The sequence below is a fragment of the Benincasa hispida genome, chromosome 2, assembly GCF_027475165.1.
Source record: "Benincasa hispida cultivar pf3 chromosome 2, pf3_genome.v1.1, whole genome shotgun sequence".
In the NCBI taxonomy this organism is placed as follows: Eukaryota; Viridiplantae; Streptophyta; class Magnoliopsida; order Cucurbitales; family Cucurbitaceae; genus Benincasa; species Benincasa hispida.
This window is the reverse complement of record NC_143479.1, coordinates 407,407-427,341: the sequence shown is the minus strand read 5'-3', so window position 1 is coordinate 427,341 and position 19,935 is coordinate 407,407. Positions and strand designations below refer to the sequence as shown.

Genomic DNA, 19,935 nt, shown 5'->3' with positions numbered 1-19,935 from the left:
ATAGTGGGACTATGACTTATATTCATTAGAGGCATCGGTGGTACTTAGATGTAACTACATAGACAAAACGGTATTTTGGCCCAACTATACTTACGAGCAATTTATGAAGATTCATTGCACTGTTGATTGGTTATATCCAATGGACACAGAAATATATTTGTAGTGCAAATAGTGCAGTTATCGGTCTTTAGTGGAGTGACTGGTAGTTAACGTATGTTGGGTAATTTAATTAAAGAGTTTAATTAATTATCCGAGTATCGCTGGAGCTTCAATCTACACGTCCATAATGTTCCCACTATAGCTCAACAGGGATTTAATCTTTAGATTAATTTGAAGTGTTCAAATTAATTGGGAGAATTAATTGTATTTGATATAATTAATTATAATATATTTGATATATTACATATGAGAGGAATTTGAATATGATTTAATTACCAAGTATATGAATGAGATTCATGTAATTAAATATAAATATGATTTATATTAAGAGGAATAAAATATTTGGATATGGTCCAAATATCATTTATATTAAATATAAGTGGATTTAATATAAATGTGATTTATATTAAATGCCATGTATAGTTGAGAGAGAATAAAAAACTATAGTTTATTTTGTATTTGATGCAATATAAAACTATAGGCTATGTGTTATATTTGATATAACATATAGTATATATATAATAAAGTAGTTATTATATATTTTATTTTATTAATTTATTTGAGACATGACTACTTTGCTACCATAAAACTACTTAAAACATAACTACTTTGCTACCATAACTGCAGGATAACAACATATTAGACAACTAAATAATGTAGTAATCATACCTAATTTGATGGGTCTCCTCTATGTGATCGTATCATGTCTTCAATCATTTTTGTCATTTCTTCCATTTGTCTTACGTAATCCTTTTGCATTTTTTCTGAACGTCTTCAAGTTTTTTAATCCTCGACTGAGACTGTTGGAAATTCGCTCTCAATTCCTCCATTCCTGCCTCCGTTCCTTGAGTAGATGAAGAGCTTGATGAGATGCTACTTCTTTTTGACTTAGGCTTAGGGCCCCAACCTAGGCCTTTTGAATATCCGGGTTGTCTACCCAAAGCCGTCTCACAGACTTCATCCCCTATTAGTGGTTGAGAACCTTCTAGAGTGAGGCTAGATTGTTATTCCAACATTTGATGCTAGACATAATAATTAAATGGTAAGAACGAGCGACTAAAGTTAAAAGTGAAAAAAAACTACGATAATAAAGCAAAAAAATGTTACATGTGCATTTTCAGCTGCCTCGTTCACAAACTTGCCACCTGTAGAGTGTGTTTCCCTAAATAGGCCAACACGTCCTATTTCTCGACCCTCCTTTGCCTGCAACTCTGCCTGAATTTGCAGGAATGACTTCGATCCACCTACGTGATCGAACAGTAATTTCTCTCTATTCTTCCTATTCGTCACAGACATTTCCTATATTTGAAGAAAAAAAATATGTCAATAGTGTGATGTATTAGTAAATGAAGCAAATGATACACGCTACAAATATTCTACCTGAAACGCTTTACTCTCGAAGCGGTCACACAAAATTTAGTACGTCTCCAAGCTTTCAATTTTGTGTCTAATATAGGCATTTCATCTATTCAATATCTTCTAAAATTTACAAGCCTATTGGACACAAAATTTAAAGTTCAATTTTCTGTTAGACACAAAATTTAGTTTTATGTCTAGTAGATTCTTTAAACTTTTTTTAAACTATTAAATGTGTTAGGGACCTACTAAGTATCAAATTGGAGGTTTAAAGATTTATTTTATATTTTTTAGATTTATAGATTTATTAGACACAAACATATAAGTATAAAAAAGTTTATATACTAAAAATAGCACATAGCATCTATGTACTGAATTTCTTTATCCTTTCAAGGAAAGTTCGAAATGTTAAATCAAGCATGCTTAGGCTCCAAATAACCAACATCATATCATTTTGTAGACATAAACATAGTGTTATAATCAACTTGAAACTTAAAAGAATTTTATAATGTTTATCTCTAACGAATTATGACATGTTCGTTATAAAATTACTCTCAACAATGTCAGAGAATTGTAAAACAAATATATTATGCAAAATTGATGAGATATTAATGGGCATGATTTGTACAAAAAAAATTCAAAGAAGATTTTAATGGGCATGATTTTAATGGACATGATTTTTACAACAATTTCAGAAAATTAACAAAAGCAAATAAAATATTGAAACACATTTTAATGAGCATTATTTAAACAAAAAAATGTGAAATAATGATTTAAATAAATATACAAGATAAAATAAAATGAGAAGATTACCGGCGAGGAAACGACGGCGGCGGGCAGTTGATTGCAGTTGCTGACCGAAGGGAGGAGCGGTGGCAGCGGCGGAAAATGGAGGAAAAATGGGAAAGGGAGGGAGAGGAGTTGGTGGAAAAACACTCTTTGTGAAATATTGTAAAGAAGCGGCACAGTAAGGGGCGCGGCGAGGGCGGAAAAATGGGATGGGAAAAATAGGAGAAAATGGGCGACAAGGTGTAAAAGGATGGGAAAATGGGGAGAGGGAGGGAGAATATTGGAGAAGAATGAGGAAAATGGGAGAAGGAGGGGCGGTGAGGGAAAAATTTGAGAGGGAGAGGCGGAAAATGGGAAGCGGCGTCGGTTAAGGAGAAGATGGGTTAGGGTTTTGGGAAAATGGGGAAAAAATGGGGAGATGGGGAAGAAGGAGGGGTCTGGTTTTAAACTAGACCCCTCTTCCAAAACTGCCCGACGACTAACAAATGGTGTCGGGAGTCATGTTTTAATTGTTAGGAGTTCCTCGGGGAACTCCTAACGATCCTTTACGGAATCAGGAGTTCCCTGGAAACTCCTGACGGGCCTTTACGACGTCGGGAGAGACGGTCTCTCCCGACGACCTAACTCCCGACGCTCTATTTAGGCGTCGGGAGAACTTCTTTTTCTTGTAGTGAGGATTCATTTTTAGAATTCATAGTCTATTTGTACTAAAAAACTAATAACCTCTGATCCAAATCTTCATTTGTAAATAAAAAATAATTATTTAATATACCTTAATTTCAAACTTTTATCTAAACTAAAGATATATATTTTTAAAAAATTTGTGATCATTTGCCAGAAAAATATTATGATAATCCTTCTCGACATATAAAGAAAAATCTCTGGTTAGAGATAACCGTTGCTTAGTCAATTTATTTGATTATTTTCTTATTTTCGAACTTTGATTTAAACCATTTTTTTTAAAATTATGATAATCCTTTCTTATTTTAAAAGAATTATTGGAGGACTTGATTATCCTATTAGTTTTAAATATTAAACTAAACAAAAATATTTTTTTAACTTGTTACAAATCTCATGATAATTGTCTCTTAGTTATTACTTTAGACTTGATTTTTTTCTTAATTTTAAACTTTATTTAAACTAATATTTGAAAAAATCGTGATAATCGTTCCTTATTTAATTTTTTTTTGGATGATTTGATTGCACTAATATTTTTTCTATATTTTATTTATTTTTAATTAGATAATTTGATTATTCTCTTCACAAATATATATATTTTTTCTATTTTTGTATAAACCATTTATTCCTTGAAAAAAGATTATAAATAGAGTATTTGATTTCGCTCACAGTTTTCAAATTTTTCAAATGTTAATTTATACCAAAATATTATTATTTTTTTATGCTAATATAAACCCAAAATTATTCCTTTTTGTAGAATTGGAATGATATCGGGTTGATTTTAAATTCTTTTTCAGAGGCAGGAATTGAGGAATTGTTGTGTAACTATAACGAAGTTGAAAAGAGATTAATAAAAAAAAAGGAATAAATAATAAATTATTATAAACCTTTAAACTCACAGCTCTTAAACACTTATAATGCACGTGACTAAAATTTTTACAACATCAATTTTGTTCATGAAATTTCAAGAACAAGTGAACTTAGATTTTATTAAGTTTAAATAACAAATATCTGACATGATAATTAAAATAAAATAATTGATGACCAAAACTATATATGTCTTGTTTTGGGTTAATTCACAACAATATAAAATGAGTTCTACGTTTTTTTTTTTTTTTTTTTGAAATTTGGAATACTTGGAACATAAATTTTGATAATTATCAGTTTTGTTAGTATGTTTATGTGATTAAACATAATTTATTTTCTTCCTACAAAAATAGCACAACTTTTGTTATTAGAGTAAATTTGAGAATATTGTTGTCATGGGTAGTTCTCCTAACCTAATGAAATAAAAAAAATGTTAAATTCAAATATATAAAAACCAAATAAACATTTTGTCAAATATGTAAATAAGATATTTAAGATTTTAATAGATTAGAAATCCAATCAAAGATCTAAATTAAAACAATAAAATAACAATAATATAAAATTTCACGAACTAACAAAGACTACATGCTCAGCATTAACATTATAAATGAATCTTTCTTATAGTTGAAAAAGAAGATATTCATTATAATTATGCACTACCAAAAGAAAAAAGAATTAAAATAAACTAAATAATTTTCCAATTAGGAAAAGATCTATTTGACAATTTGAAAATTAAAAAGTTTCATATTATCACAAATAACGTAACATATAATAATAAATAAAATTGTGGCGTTTTTTACATTTCATGCCTTTGTTGCTGTGAGGCCAATTTGCAATTGGTATATTTATGAACATAAAATAATCGTCATGGTTAACCCGACCTCTTGAATTTTATTCTTTACTTTGACATCTCTTATTTGTCCTCCTTTCTCCATTCAAACTCATTTTCATTTCTTCTTAAAAGATTCAATTATGGTTTATTTCCGCCTCTTCCTTTTCAATCTAAATTCTACTTTATATATTAAATAATTGACCAACTGCAAATTGAAAAAGAAAAAAAAATACATACTGTAATTTCTCTCGGTCATCTCCTTAAAATTCATATAAAAAGATTAAATATATATATATAATTTTGCAAATAAATATATATAATATATAATTATATATACCTAAAAATATATTAGTTATAAATATTTATATAATAATATATATTTTAAAAAACGAGGATGGGTCTCACGGGGACCTAGTTTCCCAACCCTGTCCTCGCCTTCAATTGGTAGGAATCTGTTTCCTAGCGGAAACCCCTCCCTGCCTTCAATTGATGGGACGGGACGAGATGGGAAAATACCATCATGAGATGGGGAATCCCCCACCCCGCTCCGGCCCAGTTGTCAACCCTAATGAGGATGAATACGAAAGACATATTTAATTTATTGGAATTATGTGTAAAATAAATATGTAGTTTTTCCAAACATTTCAAAATTGAGGGAGGGAAAAAATAGAAAAATTTTCACATAAAAAATGAACATAAAATTAAATGAAAAAAAGAATACTTACCTAAAATTTTAAATTGCATCCCCTTCCCTCTCACATTAATTAATTTTGTACTGACCAGATTAACGGCGACATGACGATGACAGTGGAAGAGAGGAGATTGATGTGCCGAATGTGTACTGAAATAAGAAAAAACTTAGGAAAGATTTAAAAAAATACCTAACCAAATACATATATTTAGAGATTCACACCTATATATTTAATAAAATATATTTACTCTAACCATTTATATACATAAATACTGATATCATATCTCAATGACCAAGTAAATCTCAAAAAAAATCCACCATAACAAATTTCTATTACTTCTTTTCTCCTTTCTACCACTTCTTGATATTAATTGAGTAGTGTATTTTATTTTTGTCAGTCTTTTTTTATTAAACATTCTCCCTTGTCAAAAAAAAAAAAAAAAAAAAAAAATCACCTTGATCTAGAGAATACTTCACTAGAGAGCCTTGAGTGTTGGTGACAATAGAAACCCGCAGGAAAAAGTAAATGCAACTGAGATAAAGAGGATCGAGACCATCATGAAATGGAGAACGAAAAATTGATTCTAAAATTCATTCGATAACATTCTAAAAATGAAGAGATGGGGCCAGATGAAAGTAGAAAATTTTGTATTTATTATTTAAAAAATTTTGTAGTTATGATGTGAAGGAATGTGTCTATACGAAGTGATGCAATTTTGTAAAGGTATGTGTATTTATGAATTGATGCCAAGAGAATTCAAAAGGTGTGATATTGTGAGGGTAAAATATGAATTTAAGAGATATAAGGGCAAAAAGGGAAGATAAAAATTCTTCCCTTATTGCCCCTCCTAATAGTATAGATTGGTGTGCATTTTCAAAATTTAGAAAATGAAAAAAAAAAAAAAAAAAAAAAAAACACAAAAGCATAAAATATAAAGCGATCCGTCACTCCCTTCTTTGTCTCTCCCAACCTCTAAATTGATTGAACATTGACAAATTTCTTTAACTTATAAGGAATAGTCTTATCTGAAATGAATCGACGTGCATAAAAAAAAATTACCAAGATGAGAACTCCAATGTGTGGGAACAATGTTGCTATTAATTAAACAAAAAAAAATACCAAAATAATTTTTCTTAAAAAATAATAATAAAACAATTCTTCATAAATAAAATATTAGAGATGACCAAATTTAAACCAATAAAATCCACATGAAAATATTTTGAATGATAAATTTTGGAATCAAATATTAGAAATAAATTTAATTTATGTGAATTGTACACTATTTTTTTTTTTAATTATTTTAATGTAAAACTATATTATATAACCCTATAACCAATTACTAAAAAGGGAAATCAAAATTTTCTCCCACATAGCACCTTTAACCCGTCCTACCATCAGTATATGTTCTATACATTACATAGAAAAGCATATTATAACCTTATAAAGATGCCATATTGAGCTATACACCCAAAAAAGTCAAATAGGTGATGGATGAGGATTGATGCATGTTGCTTTAAGAGATAGGGGCGGAGTCTCAACTACCACACTACTACACTACTACTATACCACAGGATCTTACCTTTAGTCTGCAATAGAAGAGGTTTGAAATATCTATGAAGGCACTGAGATTGCAATAACCTACCTTATTCTCAAACCTAGGGCTCGGTTGATTGGCACTAGATTTTCTACATGTGCGTTGCATGTGGTTCTTCTTTATGAATTTAATTTTAATAGTTGTATTATATAATTTCTTTCAAATTTAGTATATTTCTTAATGTTATAAGATAGAGAGAAAAGAAGAGCATGTGGTATATAAGTTACTGATATAACAAAAAAACGTGGGTTTGTTAAAAGGGTAAAATTGAAATACGGAATAAGCGAAAATTTGAGAATTTTGTCATATCTATAATTTTTCGTATGTTTAAGGCATGCCCCTAATTATACATTTTGGATTTGCCATGCATTGTAAATTTCTTTTATATATGCACATATATACACACATATGTGTGTTATATAACAAAATTCTCTCTTGACTTTTTTATTTATATAATGTAATCATTTTAGGTTAAAATGACATTTTAGGAGCGGGATCCACTATTATAGTTCACTCTTTGTTAGTCTTTGGTGTTTTCAATTATTATAACTTGCAATTAATTACATATTATTACTATTTTTAACTCACTTTTGTTACGGTGTTTACTATTTCCTACCCATACCATGTTTCCCTCAACTATTTTCTATTCATACTACAATAGACGGCACTCATAATACATAGTATTATAACTCATACTAAAATAGTATATACCTCAAACACAAGCTATTTTAACCTACCAAGTATAATAACCAACTCAATGTCTTAAAGATCATCTAAGTCTTCATACTTTCAAGTTTGTACAAATTTAGTTAATATACTTTCACTTGTCCCCAATTTCTAGTATTAATTTCATTTGTTATTTATTTAAATATATTAAGTAGAGAAATACATGTCCTCGTTTTTTTTATGGTGAAAAATATATTTGTTATTCATTATTGGTTTAAACTAATTTGTTACTACGTGCATTGCACGTGTTATGTGAAGCTTAACAAGAGAATTAAATTATAAAAGTCTAATAAGACAACTTTCATTTACGAAGAAGATAGTGTGAAAGAAAAAATAGAAGCTCAAATGAATGAATGTGAAGATCGAAAAATAAATCTAAAACTAGCTATAAAAAATCATAAAAATCGAGATTTTTAAAATCAAGTATAAATTCAAATGTGTAAATAATTTAATCCTTATTCTTAAAATAGAAATAAGGACCAAACTTTTGAATGAGTTAATATGTTGGTTCATAAAAAAATTAAAAATTGACGTAAAAATTATATATATATATATATATAAATGATTAGAAAAACAATAATAACAAGATTTTAAAATCAAAGATAAATTAAAGGAAGTTACAAATGATTTAATTTATATGATGAAAATAAAATTATCCTCTATATCTATATATCCATAAAATTTGAAAAAAAATATTTGTACATTATTATATGTCAAATAAAATAAAATTTTGACTACTTTTAAGAACAATACGTAATTTTTAGTCAAGAGATCTATTGATAGTTTTTTTTTTTTTTTTAATTTAGTGTGAATCTAGAGATGTTAGTCGATTAGTAAAATCATGGAGAGGTTTTCATTTAAATTATAAAATTATTCAAACTATGAGAAAATTCAATTATGAGAGAATTAAGGAGGATTCAATTTTAGAATTCATAGTCTATTTATATTAAAAAAACTAATAATCGCTAATTCAAATATTCGTCTCTAAATTAAAAATAATTATTTTATTTTTATTTTGAATTATTTGATATACCTTAATGTCTAACTTTTATCTAAACTAAGGAATATATATATATATATACACTTTTAAATTGAGATCATTTACCAAAAAGTATCATGACAATCCTTCTCTACATTAAAAGAAAAAAAAATAGAGATAATTGTTTCTTACTTCTTATTTTCAAACTTTGATTTAAACCTTGTTTTAATTACGATAATCCTTTCTTATTTTAAAAAAAATTATTGGAGGACTTGATTACCCTATTAATTTTAAAATGTTAACCTAAACACTTTTTTTTAATCTTGTTACAAATTTCATGATAATTGTATCCTACTTAATTACTTGTGATTATCTTCTTAATTTATACTTGATTTAAACTAATATGAGAGATAAATCGTGATAATCCTTATTTATTTTTTTTGAATGATTTGATTATACTAATATTTTTTATATTTTATTTAATTTGAATTAGATGATTTGATTATTCTCTTTACAAATATATTATTTTTTTCTATTTTTCCATAAAGCATTTCTTCATTGAAAAAAAGATTATAGAAAGAGTATTTGATTATGCTCATAGTTTTCAAATGTTTTTCAAATTTTACTTTGAACCAAAATATTATTATTCTTTTATGCCAACATATACCCAAACTTATTCTAATTTTAGAATTACAATGATTATCCGATTGATTTTAAACTTTGTTTCAAAATTATAAAGGCATAAATTATTATGTAAGTTCAACAAAATTGAAATGAGAAAATAACAAAAGAAATGAATAAATAATAAACTATTATAAATCCTTAAAGTCATTGGTTGGCATGTACAAAATTTAAAAAGGGAAAAAAGGGACAAAAACATAAAACATAAAATGGTCAATCACTCTCTTCTTTGTCTCTCTGCCAACCTCTATATTGATACAACACAAATTTCTTTGACCTTAAAAACAATGGTCTTTTTCGAATATCCCACCTTCTTCAATAGGTGAACCTACGTGTATAGAAAAAAGGAACAATATTGCTATTCATGAAACAAAAATAAAAATACCATAATGCTTAAACAATTTTTTTTTAAAAAAAATAATAATAAAACAAATAAATTTCAGAGAACAAAAAGAAATAGAAGAAGAAGAGAGAGGACTTACCTCAAGATGAGAAATTTAATTCAGCTATTTGTGAAGAAAATTTAGATATCAAAACTATATAATTCTTTTTTTCCAAACATCCTTTTAGATTTAGATACTATATAAATCTTTTGCTTTTAACGTGATGTAGAGTTGCTTTTTAATTTCATTTTAACGTGATGATGTAGAGTATTTGTTATTATTTGGAGTTTTTTAAAATTTAATTTAATGATTTAAGTGATTTATTTTTGGAATCCACGTAAATGATATATCTTTTTAATGATAAAGTTTGAAGCTAAATCAAATATTTGAGATAATCAAATTTTAAATCAACTTAATTCACGTGCAATTTTATTTTTTTAATGACAAATTGTGGATCTTAAATGAAATATTAGAGATGAGGAAAATATAAACCAATAAAATCCACGTGAATGAGACTATTTTGAATGATAAATTTTGGAATCAAATATTAGAGATAAATTTAATTTACGTGAATTATAAACTATTTTTTTTAATTTTAATGTAAACTCTATAACCGATTACTAAAAGGGACAAAAGAGGAATAGAATATTTCTCTCCTATAGCCTCTTTAGATAGTATAGATATATTGATTCGATATATTATTCCCTTTATTCGTTTTCTGATGGTGAAAAATGAAAATCTATAGTCCTCGTTTTCAATTTTAAGAAGATTTGATTGAATTACTGAGAATGATTTTGGGCCTTTGGCCCGTAGCTAAAGAAAATGAAAAAGGGAGAAAGGTATGAACGTTGTTATACATCGGAAGATTTTGAATTGGAAAAAAGGTTTAAGTACCAAGGCTTGAAAGAAAAATTTCAAAATGTGGTTGCAGTGAAAGTAGGACTTTCCCCGCATGCATAGTGTCATCAGGTGAATTTCAATTTGTAATACCTCTCTCTTCTAATTTTTAGTCGTTTTATTATTGTTGGTTGATGGGTTTGAATTTTTAATATTTTCTAGTCGTTTCGTTACCGTTTGAATCTTTAGTACTCCTCTCTTTTAATTCTAGATTTGAATGGTCTTACTAACTGTTGCCCAATTGGTGCAAAAAATTGCATAAATGATACCATCATATTGCTTCATGCCACCCTACTCTGAGCCAGATGGCCAACTTGCAAAACAACTCTTGATTCAATTTGGACACTTTCAACATCACGAGCCTATATAACATACTTTTCTTTTTCAAACCAATAGATGACTCAATTCAAGTAAGCACTTGAACGAACAATGTCAAAAGATAGGCAGTGAAGATGCCTCCATTATGGTTATGGCTAAGGTTGGGGTTTGTTTCGCTTCTACCAAAAGTCCATTATAGTTCTAGATTATTGTGTTTGGGTAAGCAATTGAGTAAGCAACTCTAAACAATTTTGTATTGTTTTGTAGTAGGGCTAAAACCAAATCCAAAGGCATAAATATCATCATCCAAATGTTTTTAGTATCAAGATTGATACAATGCACTTTGATTATCGTCTTTCATTGATAATTAAGGGAATTAATTAAGTATAAGTTAAATCCAATTTGAAGAGAAGGAAAATTCTAAGTATTGGACTAGATTTTCCTTGAGTAGATAGAGTTGAGAACAAGCTCATTCAAGGTTGAGGTTTGAGTATTAACCTCGTATTTATGATATGTTTGTTTTATTATGAGTTGGAATAGACTCTAGAAGTTTCTTACCACTTATTGAGCTTCTTGAAGCTCATTCTTTTCTTTCATGTTTTTCTTCCTAGGTAGCGAAAGGTGAGGAGTTCCAGGATGTTGCTAAGGTCAAGGTCTGCTATAATCACAATCACACTTTCGATTTTAGAGTTGTCGATGTAAACTTTGTAGTTAAGCCTGAGAGTTGTTTAAACGTTGTGCTGTTTGTAATAAAATGGGCTTAATCAAACAGTTGTTGTTTACATCTTTGGTTTAAAGTTTTATGAGAGCAAAGAGGTTCAGATGGGCAATAGGTATCACAAAAGGGTGATATTTGCGGTCCTTCATGCCTCCTCTCAGGCTTAGAAGTCGGGCTCAGGGCTGGATGTGACAACTTGGTATCAGAGTAAAGGTTTACGTAAAACCTGGAGAAAGGTTAAGGGTAAGGTTTATTGTAAGATTGAGTTGATACAAGTTTGGTATCAGAGTATAAAGTTTCAGGAAAACCGGAGGGTTGAAAACCTGAGGTTTGAGTTCAGTAAAACTAGAGGAAAGTGTGGTAGAGTATAGGTTTAAAGAGAAACCTAGAAATTAGTCAAATTGAGACTAAAAGGAATAACGGAAGTGGCAGGACCTAGCAGACAATCGGAGCTGGAACTCACAACGCTACCTGAAGATTCACCGAGGAAGGTAAGAATGAATTAAATTATTCTCAATTAGAGCTTGAGGTAGAAAAGTTATTTGTAGACAGTTTGGTTCGACGACTAGCTAAGAGACGGCTAGGAGAAGTATAGTTGGACAAACTGAGGGAATTAATATCATAGTAGCGCAGTGGAAGTGTGGTAATAGCCAAGGTTATAAGAGTTTACAACAAAGATTGTTGTGAAACCCAAAGTTAGTTCGAGTAAATTTTGAGGACAAAATTTTCTTAATGGGGAAGTAATTGTGAAACCCAGATCTCAATTTCCCTACTTAGATAATTAAGGGAATTAACTAAGTATAAGTTAAACCTGATGTTGAAGAGAAGGAAAATTCTACGTATTGGACTAGATTTTCCTTGGGTAGTTTTGAGTTGAGCCTTAACTAGTAAAATTTTGGCTAAGTATAAAGTCAAAAGAAACCATGCATTTGGTATTAGGAAGCATTAATGCATGAGGCTCTAATGAGACTAAGTTTGTAGAGAAGGAATTAAAGCCTTAAAGCCAAAGGACAATCATGCGTTGAGTGTATGAAGTTTGGCCAATCGTTTGCATGATAAGGGACGCATGTTGGCCGAAGCATTGGCAAGAGGCGATGCCCAAAGGTTGCTCATGCATTGGGATGATAAGAGGATGTGTGAGCGAGAGCGAGAAGGCTAGACAATGAGTGCAAGGCGTTGGGCGTTGGAATAATACGCGCAGACGATCGTGTAGTTACATGTGGTGCTAAACGATGCGCTAAATGATAACATTACATGATAGGCGATGGCGCTACATGATCAGCATAAGCGCTAGACAATAGCACTAGATGATAACGCTAAATGATGAGCTCGGGTGCTAGATGATAAGCGTAGACACTAGACAGTGTGTTAGGTGCGGGCGTTAAGCGATAGACGCAAGCGCTACACGATAAGCATGAGCGCTACACGATAGGTAAAGCGCTAGACGATGGACGTTGCACGATAGATGCAGACGCTATACAATAGTCGTAGGAGCTATGCGGTAGGCTATGCGCTAGACGATGAGCGACAGCGAGATGTTATAGTGAGAGATTGCGATAGCGAGATCATTAATAGTGAAAGATCACTAAATGATGGAGCTATACGATGGGGCATAGGCACAATGCGATGAGCATAGGTGCTAGACGATTGGCAACAACGAGAGGGCTGGATGATGAACGACAGCGAAAGGGCTGGATGTTAAGCGACAGCAAGAGATTAACTAAACAATGAAGCTATGCGATGGGTGCAAGAGCTACATGATGGACTAGACGATGGGCCAAGTGTTTATACGGTGCTGAGGCTTGCGTTATGCAAGGCTGATGAATTCACCCGGATAAGTGGCTGAACTGAGAGAAGGTTGAGCGTGAGTTAGTAGGAGGTGGACAAATAGAGTTTCATGCAAGAAAGATTTATGGGTGAGGAAGACAATTCAACTTCATGCAAGCAGGTGAGTGGCATAGAAGTAAGTGAATGACAAGGAAGTAGGTGGTGGCAAAACTTGGTGCAAACACTCCAAAAGTTGCTAAAGAAGAAGGTGTCTTGCATTGGAAGCCTTAAGAAATGAGAAGAATCAGTTCCTTTGGCCTATAAATACCACCACAAGGTGTCTATTCAATTCATAACCTGAAATCCTCTTGAAAAATATTAGGAAGAGTGTCTGAAAGTAGTTTCAGAGGAAACATGCGTTGAACAAGAGGTTCCAAGTGGAGGAGATGCTTTCGGATAGTGAGGTCTGGAAGTAGCATCAATTTGGGACAAGGAGTTCTCCTAGAATACTCATGCATTATAAGTGATTTCAAAGTCACTTGAAATCACGAAGAGTCTAGTTTTCAAGACATGGCTGCCGGAGAAGAAGCTCCAAGGAATCAGGCTGGAGAGTAAAAAAAAGGCAGAAGGGTCGAGCTCTAGGGTAAGCTTGAGCCAGCCTTGATGATTTGAGGATTCCGGCCAAACCACAAGGAGTTCTAAGCTGAGATTTTAAGGTAAGCTTTCTGAGATATTTTAGAACATGTTTTTAGAAGGAAGTATTTCGAAATAAAGCTTGGAACTATGAGTAATATGAACTTAAATTTTAATTTGAAATTTAGGGTTTAAAGGGGAGTCGAGGAAACCAAGGAACTTCTAAACAAGAAAGATTCCTACCTTACCAAGATGAGTGGTACTTTCCTTTAAGTCTTAAGCATATCTTTTAGATATGTGTATATGATTATGTTAGAATGAGCAATTAGAATGAGAATGAAATATGTGATTAGGATGGTCAGGGGGTCAATAGACCTAGTTCCTGAGCTTCGGAGTAGAACCTCACGAGATGGTCAGGGGATCGAGAGGTCTAGTTCCTGAGCCTATGAGAAGAACCTCGTATGGGATGGTTAGTGGGCCGGTAGGCCTAGCTTCTGAGCCCATAAGTGGGGATCTATGTGCACAAAGAAAACATAGCAAACACAAGAGAGTAAGCGTTAATGACTAGTATCAGTTTAACTATTTACCGTGTGTGTAGGTAGAGTTTGAGAACAAGCTCATTATGAGTAGTATCAGTTTAACTATTTACCGTGCATGTAGATAGAGTTGAAAACATACTCATTCAAGGATTAGGTTTGAGTATTAACCTTGTATTTATGATATGCTTGTTTTATTATGAGTTGGAATAGACTCTAGAAGTTTCTTACCACACATTGAGCTTCTTGAAGCTCATTTTTTTCTTTCATGTTTTTCTTCCCAGGTAGTGAAAGGTGAGAAGTTCCAAGGTGCTGCTAAGGTCAAGGTCTGCCACAACCACAGTCACACTTCCGATTTTAAAGTTGTCGATGTAAACTTTGTAGTTAAGCCTGAGAGTTGTTTAAATGTTGTACTATTTGTAATATAATGGGCTTAATCAAACAGTTGTTGTTTACATCTTTGGTTTAAAGTTTTATGAGAGTAAAGAGGTTCAGATGTATGGGCAGTAGGTATCACAAAAGGGTGGTATCTGCGGTCCTTCACGCTTCCTCTCGGGCTCAGGAGGCAGGTTCAGGGCGGGGTGTGACACTCTACCTCTCATAAACTTATGAAATCTAGCATTTTGCTTATGTTAGAGCGCACTACTACGTTCGTGCGTTAGGGATGAGCATGTCTATTGTAGTCTTAATGTGATGGTCATCATGTTTATGATGTTTATCACGATCTTTATTTTTTCTCCACTAAAACGCAATATTCACGGTGACAGCACAACAAAGTGTAAGGATAATATGGATCGCAATTGGCACGACCATTGCATTAGGGATATGATATATATGACAAATATCTCTGGCACGACCATTGCATTAGGGCTATGATATACATGACAAATATCTCTAACACGGTAAGTTATAAAAAGTAGTAGTGCACAATGACGTAAGCATAATGCTAAATTTTATGCGTTTTGTAAGAAGTGTGTCATCAATCATAAAGAGCCTCTAGGAAGGGTCATGCGTACAAAAATTTTGGAAGAAAAAAACTAAATCAAGCCTAGCTCAATTAACATAATCATGTGTTAATAACTACAAGTCCTGTAGTTTGAATTCTCTATTCCTAATTGTTATAAAAGAAGTTTGTTGAGAAAAGAAAAAAAGAAAAAAAGAAAATATCATCAAGTCTGTATTTTTAAATTTTAAATTAGGTTTGAATTGGGGAAAAAAAAAAACTCTAAATACACAATCATGGAAAGTAATATAAGATTGTGATTTTCAAAAAAGTTAAAACCTAACTGAAATAAGATTGGTGAATGGTGACATCACCCCTCAATTTGTTAGGGTAAAAAGGGGAACTTGGCAAATTTTAAACCAGCCACAAATATCAAGGAAGATTGGAAAAATGTATTTTGATTTTTATTTCAGAATTTAGTTAACATTGGCATCCTACCTTAAAATTGGGAAATTTCAAGGTCTGATACGTTCGAAATTTTGGTAGAAGAAAATTTCGATTTTTCTCTCAATTTCTCGAAATTTAGAGGTGTCTGTCTTTTTTTTTTTTACAACTAACTATGCTAGTTCGATGAAAATTTACTCTCTTTTACCTTGAAAAATTTTTATTTTTAAGAAACCACATATTTTTGTTCAAATTTTTTCATTGAATTTTCACATCATTTCCACCTCAAATTTAAATTGGTGTGAGTTATCTAATATTTCATCTATCAACTTCTTTTTTTTTCTTCTTTCTTTTCTCATTATCGTATCTGCAACTTCGAACTCTTTTTATTCGATCTTGATCATCATCGTCTTCGACTTTTTTGAATGATTGTTCGAGGAGTGTTCTTTTACATCGAAATTTGATGTCTCTCTTCCACCATTTTCACCACCATGGGACGACATTGATGTTTTCTTCTCCCTTGTATCTCTCACTTTCTCATTCGTTCTTTTCCGAATCCAGAGACAATGACCTGGATTAAACATCACAATCACTTGCATCCGAGCTTCTCAAAGACCCTGATTTGAATCCTCTTCCTATTACGCAGCATCTTCAACTTAGCTTTTCGCATGTTAAACCAAATTCGGAGTTAGTTCTCAATACACTCAATCTCTCATCGGAAGTTGCTCGAACGGTGTTAGGGTTTAATGAGTGGTTAGTAACGAATTCTAATTTTCATCACACGGATGAAACTATCTCATATTTTGTTGATTATTTTGGTGGTAGAAAGGAATTGAATGCGGTTCATGAAGTTCTTGCGAAAGGTTTAGGTATTAGAGGGGCCAAAACCCTGCGGTCGTCTGTTGATCGGTTCGCTCGTGCTGGGCGATCCACTAAGTTGATCTCATTTTTTGAGACGATGGAGAATAATTACGGGCTTAAGAGGGATAAAGAGTCACTTAGGCTGGTGGTGGAGAAGCTCTGTGAAAATGGCTTCCCGAGCCATGCAGAAAAGATGGTCAAAAACTTGGCTAACGAGTTTTTCCCCGATGAAGCAATTTGCGATACTCTGATCAAAGGATGGTGCATTGATGGGAAACTTGATGAAGCAAAAAGGCTGGCGGGTGAGATGTACAGGGGCGGGTTTGTGTTAGAGACTACGGCATATAATGCTTTGCTTGACTGTGTTTGCGAACTTTGTAGGGAAAAGGATCCGTTTAGACTTCATTCTGAAGCTGAGGAAATTCTAGAGTATAATTGCAACCAACACTATACATGAGGGTAATCTTTGCAATGGACCCTTATTATCATTTAATTAAATTTTGACAAAGATTAAATTTAATGTTTATTGCAAAGATAGAAATTAAAATTAGACATTTAGGTAATATTTACCCAAGTGAAAATATAATAAATCAATGATAATGTGAAAGTAGGTCCCATTTGATTAACTTTGGTATTGTTACTTGTGTTATGTATCCATAGACACATGTGACACACTTCCACATTTGTAATAAAAACCCAAATTTATTGACGAGCGGAGCATGCTCAATCCAATTGCGTCGGGAAGTTGCGTCGTATTATTACCGTTATGGTTGCTATTATTATTAGGAAAATTATGAATTTTGACAACTTTACTATTACTATTGCTATTACTATTACTATTACTATTTGACCTTAAACAGTAATGATAAATGTAATAAAAAGAGGAGAATCTTTAACTCTCCATTTTACCCTTGCTTCTTTTCAAAATTTTCTTTTTTGCACTTTTGCCCTTAATTTTCATTTTTCCTCTTCACGTAAAATTTATTAAACACTCACTTTTTCCACTTCAAATAACTGCTCTTAAAAGCATCATACCCTTTCATTATTAAAATCTTTATCAACCCCAACTAATTTTTCATAACACGGTCAAGAACTTTCATAAAATTTGGATGATAGTTCCTTCCTTAAAAGTTGTTAGATCCCAAGAACGATGTTCAAAATTTCTAAAAGGTTATTGGTTGTTTCACTCAATTTCATAATTTTGAAAATTTTGATGATGCATATGGATGAATGACTATTGGATTCTCATATGATTAATCCATTACCACGATTAATTCAAATTTTCTTACTCTATTACTACGCCACAAATTTTCAATTTGTGTGAATTAAGGATTTTCATGGATTTGATTTTTATTTATTTATTATTTTTTTTTTTGGCAAAAGAAAATGATAAACAAATCTTTTGAAATTTGTGATCGTATTATGAAGATTAGGTTTCAGGGTTTGATTTGATTGATTTTTATTTATTGAGATGTAGATTTTTTATAAGATTGTTTTTTTAGATTAAATTTTCATATTTTTGTTTAAATCTTTCATGTATATAGGGGTTATGTTATAAACTATTTCGCCTTTTTCGCTTTTATATCATGGCTTTTCTTTTTATTCATCCACAACAATAATTTGTAGATTTCTATTTTGTATCTTGGTTGCAAATATATGTTACTTCTCATTGATATTTATGCAATCCTGGAAATTCTCACTCTAATGCTTAAAAAGGTACAATTAATTTTTCTTTTTATAATATTTTGATATACAATTTTGTGATATTTTTTAATTTCGGGTTGTTAGTTTTTGGGATATATGTTTGTTCATCCTCATTTGTAGTTTTTTATATACCACTAACCAAAGACTTTATCGTTATTGATACATTTTATTGTTTTTTAAATTACAATTTGAGGTAAGTTTATTTTCAATTGACATTATTATTGTAAAGAGAAAAAAGAAAGTTCATTGAGATATAAAGAAAATCATTGAAATGGAGAAAAATAAAGAGAAACTAGGGGAATGGAAGATGTAGAGAGATTTGAAAAAATTAGAGAATACTAAATAATGAATGGATAAATTGATAAAAATAGAGAGTTTAAATTCATTTAATTTTATTCTTTTAAGTTTAAAAGTACAATCATCTATTGGTTCTCCATCTCCATAATCTCATAATTTTAGGGTATTTATTAACGAAATTAAATATTATTATTCAGTCATGAACAAAATCCTTAATAATATTTTAATGTATTTATAAATTTGGTAATCATTTACTTGTATATTGTGTGGTTAAATCAAAATAAAAAGATACAATTATTTTTTTTCGTTTTAATGACATTTTGATATACAATATTGTAATTTTCTTTATTCTGGTTGTGAGTTTTTGTGACATATGTTTGTTCATCCTCAATTGTAGTTTTTGATATATTACTACAATGAGTTTATTGTTATTGATACGTTTTATTATTTTTTTTAATTACAATTTGAGATAAGCTTACTTTTAATTGGTATTCATATTGTAAAGAGAAAAAAGAAAGTTGATTAAGATGATGAAGATAATCATTGGATTGCAGGAGAAATAAACAGAAAATAGGGGAATGAGAGATTAGGGAGAGATTAGAGAAAATTAGGGAATAGTAAGAAATGAAGGGCGAAATTGATAAAAATATAGAGTTTAAAAATTCATTTACTTTAATTCTTAAGTTTAAAATACAATCATTTATTGGTTCTCCATCTCCATAATCTCATAATTTTCGAATATTTGTTAACGAAATTAAATATTACTATTTAGTCATGAACAACATCCATAATAATATTTTAATGTATCTATAAATTTGATAATCATCTATTGGTATATTGGGTGATTAAATCAAAATTAAATATTGTTATTCAGTGAGCAAGTTTTTACTTATTAATATATAATTATTCAAAATTAAATACTAATTTATTTCTCTTAATTAATATTTTTTAGATTTCAAATCATTGAAATTAAAGTTTTTTTTTTTTTGTTAGATTTTAATTAGATGAACATTTATTTGATTATGAAAATCCAACCGATAAACTTGAGAATTTTGAAAGTCGAATATTTGTTAACGAAAAA

At 30.6% G+C, this 19,935-nt stretch overlaps 1 pseudogene; it reads left to right on the top strand.

The window, feature by feature from the left end:
- Window positions 1–15,534: 15,534 nt before the first annotated feature.
- LOC120071159 (small ribosomal subunit protein mL104 (rPPR9) pseudogene) lies at window positions 15,535–17,310 on the top strand (annotated as a pseudogene).
- Window positions 17,311–19,935: the final 2,625 nt, after the last annotated feature.